Genomic DNA, 7,169 nt, shown 5'->3' on the forward strand with positions numbered 1-7,169 from the left:
TCACTTCTCCTCCAAAACATTATTCTGCATGCATTGTTCCCACAATTTCCATTTTTCTATGCAATTTCCTCCACCCTTTTCTAAAGATCCCACTTAGTTTTTTTTTTTGTTGTAATATTCAGTACTTCAAATATGGTTTAGAATTTGCTTTCCATTATCTAGTAATTGCTTTTTTAGCACGCACCAGAAATAAGCTTAACAAGGCCTCACTATGTCTAGGCAATTCTGATCCTACATCCCAGCTCAGTACTTCAAATATGGTTTAGACTTTGCTTCCCATTATCTAGTAATTGCTTTTTTAGCACGCACCAGAAATAAACTTAACAAGGCCTCACTATGTCTAGGCAATTCTGATCCTACATCCCAGCTCAAAATAAAATTCCTTAGTTACACCCATTTGCTCACCCAATATTTCCTGACAAGGCACTCTACAGGGAATTTTTAAAGTCTACCAACTCATTATAATTCCAAAACATATGTTTCCAGTTCTTTCTTCCCCATCACACCGCCAACATTTGCCATCTACCCGATGAAAAATTCTCTGGAATCTGCTTGGGGTAAAAAAAAAAAATGCCTATGTAAATACATTCAAGCAAAACTCCTAAATCTTCTAGAATTTGTTGCATATTTGGGAGTCATACACGTCCTCCCTTTCTTTCCTTATGAATTGTCTATACAATCTCTTTCCCCAATCTTTTCAAACCTCCTCTGGATTGATTCCTATAGTTACTGTGCAATATTTTTTATTCCCTACTAACTATCCCTTTTTTAAACAGCAGCTTCTGCTTTAGATTCAGCTAAAAACGCTACCAGAATAGGTCTTTCACTTAGGATTCCCCTAAGCCTCTTTGCCTACACCCAGATATCAAGCCCTGATAGGTAAAGCAGTCTCTAGCCTACAGTCCAAATATCTTCTTTACCTCTTCCCATTCTATTACTTTTCCCTCTCTAGTTATTTGCTCCCAAAACCTTGGTTCCTTTGCCAATTCTCTCCAGTACTTTCCGACCCTCTCTTGCTCTCTCTGTACCCCTCACTGCAGTCACCCCTACCAGCAAAATATCTTTTCCCCATTCTTATGTTGGCTTAGTTCTTAGAACACGCTCTCCTACTTTATGACTATTATACAATACAATATTCTGTACGGCTGTTCTTCTTAGGGATCTCCATCGAAAATCCCACTGTATTTCTTGAACTTCCCTCCTGCTTTATCATCATTCCTTTCCGCTTTGAATTACTGCTTTCTGCTTGTGTTATGTTATGAGCTTTTACTGTGTAGCTCTAAAATATCACTTCAAATCAGGTAACCCTAAACAATCTTGCTTTTTTGGAAATATTAACTTATCCCACTTTACCTTTTTCTCCTCCCAGATAAAAATCCTTGAACATTTTAAATTTTCCATATCCATAAACAAAAGATACCCATTTCTCAATTTTTGTAAGTCTAATGCTACCCGTAAACACTTCAATACATAAAACCTGAGATAATGTTAAGCTTAAATATGCTGAAAAACAACTAACACTACAAAATAATCTTGAGGATTTTATACAACACAACTTAAATACTCACTTTCTAAAAGCAACAGCAGCACAGATCTTAAGTGCTCTCAAATTCTTCTGTTAACAGGAAAGAAATGTTGTGCTCCATATGGAGCAATTTACTTGGGGGTCAGAAGCCTGAGAAAATCTGAGGGGACACGCAGAACTTGGGAGGCAGCACAAGTCCTAATGCTGTTGAAGCACAATCATTCGATATCAGATGTTTTTTAATAGAATTCAGGAACCTACTGATGCACACGTTGAACCAGCAAAAAGGACTGTTAAATTTACTACACTTCTCCTACCCCTCAGCTATATCATATGCACAACACTAGCACACACACGTCAGCTCTACAATTCCCGTGTGGTTAAGCTTTCCTTAATGTCTAGGATCAATCACAGCCGATTATGATCCTTCCCTTTGAGCCACAGCTACATCCATCCACCAAACCTCACTGCATTATGGGGAATACCACAAGGATTTCCTTTGCCATGAGTGTCCCACCTCTCTAGGAAGAAACAGCCTCAATGGTTAACTTGGAAATAAATGTGCCCTGGCTAGAGGGTGCAGCAGCCAACAGAGGATAATCGAACTGCAACTGGCTGGCAAGCCAACATGCATGTCTGCCTGCGAAGAGCTCTACTGCCTCATAAGTTGGGGACAGCCGAGTTCGCAGTGGTTAGTTCTCGTAAATGAGATAACACTAAACATATCAAATACGGTCAATAATTTTACCAAATACTAACGGAATATGTATATATTGCCTTGTATTACATACTAAGCATAAAAAAGGACAGCAAGTGCTCCAAGTCATTTTGTTGCATTTTCCCACCGTGATAGTATGTCACTCTCTTTCCCAGCAGCCGATGAGATCAGAACGGATATGTTTCCAAACCACAAAGCATTCTACTCTTCCACTACAGATGCTCTTTTTTGTACTGGGAAGTTATATACGTGGATTTCCTGATTGTCAGCCAGAGACCAACTTCTAACCATACATCTCTATAGCGAGAAACTAACTTATAACCATACATCTCAACTGTCCAGATTTCATATTCTTGGTCCGTTCCTCATAAAATGTGTGGTTTTGCTGTAAATCGTTGAGGATTAATGTCACAAAATAATGACTGACATTTGAGTTTCATACTTCATATCTACCAGAAAATGCATGCTAACATTAACACCTTTTATTCTTGCAAGTTTACAAGACCAATATTTAAAATGTGTCCCTATTTATGGCCCGTTGCAGCAGCCCCCCACCCACCACCACCACCCATATTATTTCTGGCTTTGTCCAAATTTCCGGTGTCAAAAGGTAGAGACGGTATGTGTCTAACCACCTCCATTGTAAACTGCGTTCAGAAAAAAGCACCAGGGGAGGTGGTACCCTGTAGGTCAGTACTGGCTACATTAAAGTACCTACTGTGGGGCCATAGAAGCTATAGCTTTCATTCCGAGTCGGCCGACTTTTTAAATGAGTAGTTGAGTACACAACCTGTTAAGCCACACCAGACAAACAAACTAATTTACATGACCATGGTCAAAACTGAAACACTGACAAGTATCCAGCAGTGCTTCAAATATTCTAGTAAAGAAAATATTACGAAAGGAGAGTTTCAGAAGCATTCTCAGGATGACGCCGTCAACATTAACTTGCGCTTTCTTACCCAATAACACTTTCCAGATTCTCTCCACAAAGTAAATAGCAATAAATGAATTACAGATCCCATTTTATATTTCTGATGAGCTAATCTCTAGATATCACTCCTCTGACAAAAGAGGAGCAGGCAAGAATGTATGTTCTTACCGAGTTGAAAAATCAAGAGTCTATATCATCTGGAAAGAACTAATACCAACAAAGGCTTCTTATTCTATGGACCCTTCACGGACATAAGCTCCTCGACAGCATCAGCAGCTGCGGCACACTTCAGCCTCAACACACACTCACCAACTACGTGTGGTACAACATAGTCAAGATACACACAGAAATCAAATGCGTAAATCACACCTGAAAATCCCTCCCACTAAATAACGCAAGGAATATACAGTAAGTGATACAGTACTACATGTAATAGAATTAACATTTCTTTTGCTAATGTATACTGTCTGTGCAATACAACCGAAATCAAATATTTCCGTCTTATTTTGCGCCATACCATCATAGCAAAAAGCCGCCATTTTACTCTCCAATTCAAAACATTACCACGAGACATTTAAATACAGTAACACATATTATCTTGGTTTTACTTAAGATATGCAGAAGTTAAAGACTACATCTTCACAGCACAATACAACCAAGACAAACATACTCCTGTCTGTACAAGAGAAAACATACTTACAAGAGGTTAACAGATTAATTTTTGCCAAAAGTTCCTGGCCAGAATGTGGCGGACTAGTGATCAGTAGCGATGAAACAGTCAGACAACCGCCCCATTTAATAATACTGTCCCTTGTTTAATGGATCGCAGCTACAAGGGGCATAGATCGTTGCAGCACAGCAGGCCAGTTTTTCAAACAATGCAGGTAAACGCCACTAATACAGAACGGGAGTCATGTAGCTAGCTATCTAGTAAAGTTACAAATACATTAAAACCAGCAACCTACCACTGACAGGCAAGTTGGTACATTAGGGGATGTTAGTCACTCTGTCACCAGCAGACCATATTTACACAGCCCACGGGGATGTTTAAATTATCACACAGAAGCATTTCTGTAGCACTGCTAGAAGAAAAAAAGGTGACAACAATGCCCGCTCTAGTTTTATTGACTTAAAACGGAATTAAATGGAAACATGTATAATCCTTAGCAGATAAGCCTAGTACCGGTAACAAACTGTTTTCAATGGAACCAATTATGCTTACGAAGACATGGTGAAGGATTACCGTAAAGCAGGCAGACACCAAAAGCGGTGGATTCTTTCAACAAACACGCCCCTTTAACCCGTGAGTAACTACAGCTCTCAAAAGGGATGCTTACGTTTGTCAACGTCTAGCTGAAACCAGTGAATGTGTCTTGAACGTTCGACAAGTGGAACTTAGTTTGCTGTTTATGTTGGTACTCTACAGATAGGCGATGTTGATTGACTACGGGTCACACCTCTCCACTGTCCCTGATTTTAAGTCAGCTTTACTTGTGTCCTTCTTAAATAATCCTTTGTAAAATTTGTGACCTTTGTAGAAAAGGTGGTGAATTATGCTCAAGTAAATAGTGACAACAATTAGACGTGTACAGTTCTTTACTTCAGAAAATGTGTATTAGTTCACACTCTCATTCTGTCAAGTTGACAGTGTCAACATCTGAAGTTAGGAGTATTAACATTTAAAAAAATGATCTCTGATTTTAACGGATTTTCCTTTATTCTGTTGCGGGTTGTCCCCGATTCAATTGAGAGTAATGCTTCAGATACTTAACGAAAGTAAAATAATTTGATTTTGAAGTTCTTAATTTTAAGCCACAGTGCATTAAGCAACCTAATTTGCTATGTGACAGACTAACTAGGTAAAGCCTCGAATGTTGCGGACTTAATAGCCATACCTATCAGCTGTCCAAATTTGGTATGCTCCTCATAAAATTTATGATTTTTTGACAAATTATTGGGATGGTCTGTGGACTTAAGTCACTACATAATTATATACACTTGTGTTTCAGACTTAATATCCTTCTGATAAATGCATGCTATTGCTAAGACAAATCCTGGTATTCTAGCAACTTTTTAACTTTATAAGAGCAATATTTAAATTTAAAATTCTTCCCTAGTTTGAGCCTTTGCCCCTCCATTCTGTCAGGCTTTGTTCGAATTTTTTTTTTTTTTTTTTTTTTTTTGCGCTGAGAGGTGTGCAAGGAGGTAATTTGTATCTTTAAAAATGTACCGGGAGATTCGCCGGTCAGTACTTCCCTCGCCAGATTTTTCATGGCTTCCTAAAATGCAGAATATGTGGAATCAGACATACATCCTGTAAACTACGAATTAATGTATTTATTTTTAAGGGGTAATATTTTGACCGTATTAATCAAATACCAATTTAAACCACATTTTATTTTACTTATTTAGGTAAGCGAACTGGGACACTGTGGCTTTTTTCATGCATAAAAATCAGCGCATACATATTAACACACATCTTAAACAAGAAATAGAATGCATACAAATTTGAGAAAGCGTGTTACACAAGCGTTTATAACACAGTGATATAGTCAACCACCAATGCGCGAAAATGAGAACGTTTATGCAGTAACACACAGCTCTCAACGAATCAGGGACGTTTCTAATCAGAAACAGGGACAAATCCAGAAACAATCAGGAACCGTTTTAAAATATTAGCACTATTAACATAAAACATCGGCAGAATAAGTCCAGAAACAATAGGGACAATTTTAAAATATTAGTACTATTAACCTAAGACATTGACAGAATAAGACAAATGTGAATTCATATATATATTTCCGAAGTAAAAGTAGTCTAAAACTTAAAAGTATATGCAGACTACATGAGAATAAAGCAAACACTCAACCAGAAAACCAAACACTTTAGCGTATCACTGATGTCTGCCTGCAATAGAAAATGAAATAAACTATGGATACCTTGATACTCTTAAATACATTCCAACCACCCCAAACAACAGGAGGAATAAGTCACTTTAATCCATAGATGGCCTCTGTACACTTAAAATGCAGCTATTTTATTAAATACACATCGCAGATGTTTGACTGTAATTAAAAAAAATGGGCACAGTAAAAATTATCCAACATGATTTACTTAAATATTTGCACACTCGTACAGCAAACCCAGAATAATGATTGCATAACTTGATCACAACAAGGTCAGTCGTTTTCATCCAGAATTACCTGCTGTACCAAGCAATTATAGCCAATTTTGTGACTCTGTACATCTCTGCTATCTGTGATGGACACTGTCATATATTTCAAGTTTGTTTGGCATAAACACAGCAGTAGCAGTAATAAAGTATGCCAACTTCACAAAAATGCACATTAGTTCTGCAAAGCACGAATAACTAATGCAACTAAACAGGAATAACTATTTAAACTAAGCAAAGGGAAAAAAGATTAGTCACTGCCATCCACAGACAACCCAAGCTTACCCAGCAAGTTTTCTACTTTGGCTGTGTATTACCCAAATGTCTGCTTCTGATAAAAAGTTAACAATAATGGCCAAAATAATGTATTTCAGCTTTATTTCACATGAACACAAGTAACAGTAAATTATTCCATCTTGCTTCAAACAAATCATATTAGTCCTAGAGAGCAAGAATAAGAAACAAACAACAGCAGGATCAGTAATTTTCATCAACAGACAGCCTTTGCATATATCCAGCAATTATAATTACTTTTTAACTGACTACAGCTCTGGTGCCTTGCAGTAATAAAACAAAAAATAAAATATAATAGTGGTCACTGAAAATGCATTTCATGTCAATTTCACACAAACACACGTGTGCCTTGCCAACCAGCAATAGTAAAATTCTCATGCCAACATTACTCCACTGCACTGTTTGCCTGTCAGGATAAAAAAACAAATACTTACCCCCTCCCCCTCAGAATGCTTGCTGATGTTTTAAATATCTTCTTTACAATTTGTGGGCTTTTAGATGTATCTCACCCAAGATCTTGGCAATA

General features: G+C 37.6%; 1 protein-coding gene across 1 annotated transcript in view; it reads right to left on the reverse strand.

Moving 5' to 3' along the window:
- The window catches only part of DENND4A (DENN domain containing 4A), a 2,763,357-nt gene extending 2,758,943 nt beyond the window's left edge, over positions 1 to 4,414 (reverse strand). Inside the window, exon 1 of the mRNA XM_044077857.1 lies at positions 3,878 to 4,414. The gene's annotated coding sequence lies outside the window, so the exon portion shown is untranslated. The remainder of the gene's footprint in view (positions 1 to 3,877) is intronic.
- Between the last annotated feature and the right edge of the window lie 2,755 nt (positions 4,415 to 7,169).

Source organism: Protopterus annectens, chromosome 7.part0 (assembly GCF_019279795.1).
Source record: "Protopterus annectens isolate FY-2018-M chromosome 7.part0, PAN1.0, whole genome shotgun sequence".
Taxonomy (NCBI): domain Eukaryota; kingdom Metazoa; phylum Chordata; order Ceratodontiformes; family Protopteridae; genus Protopterus; species Protopterus annectens.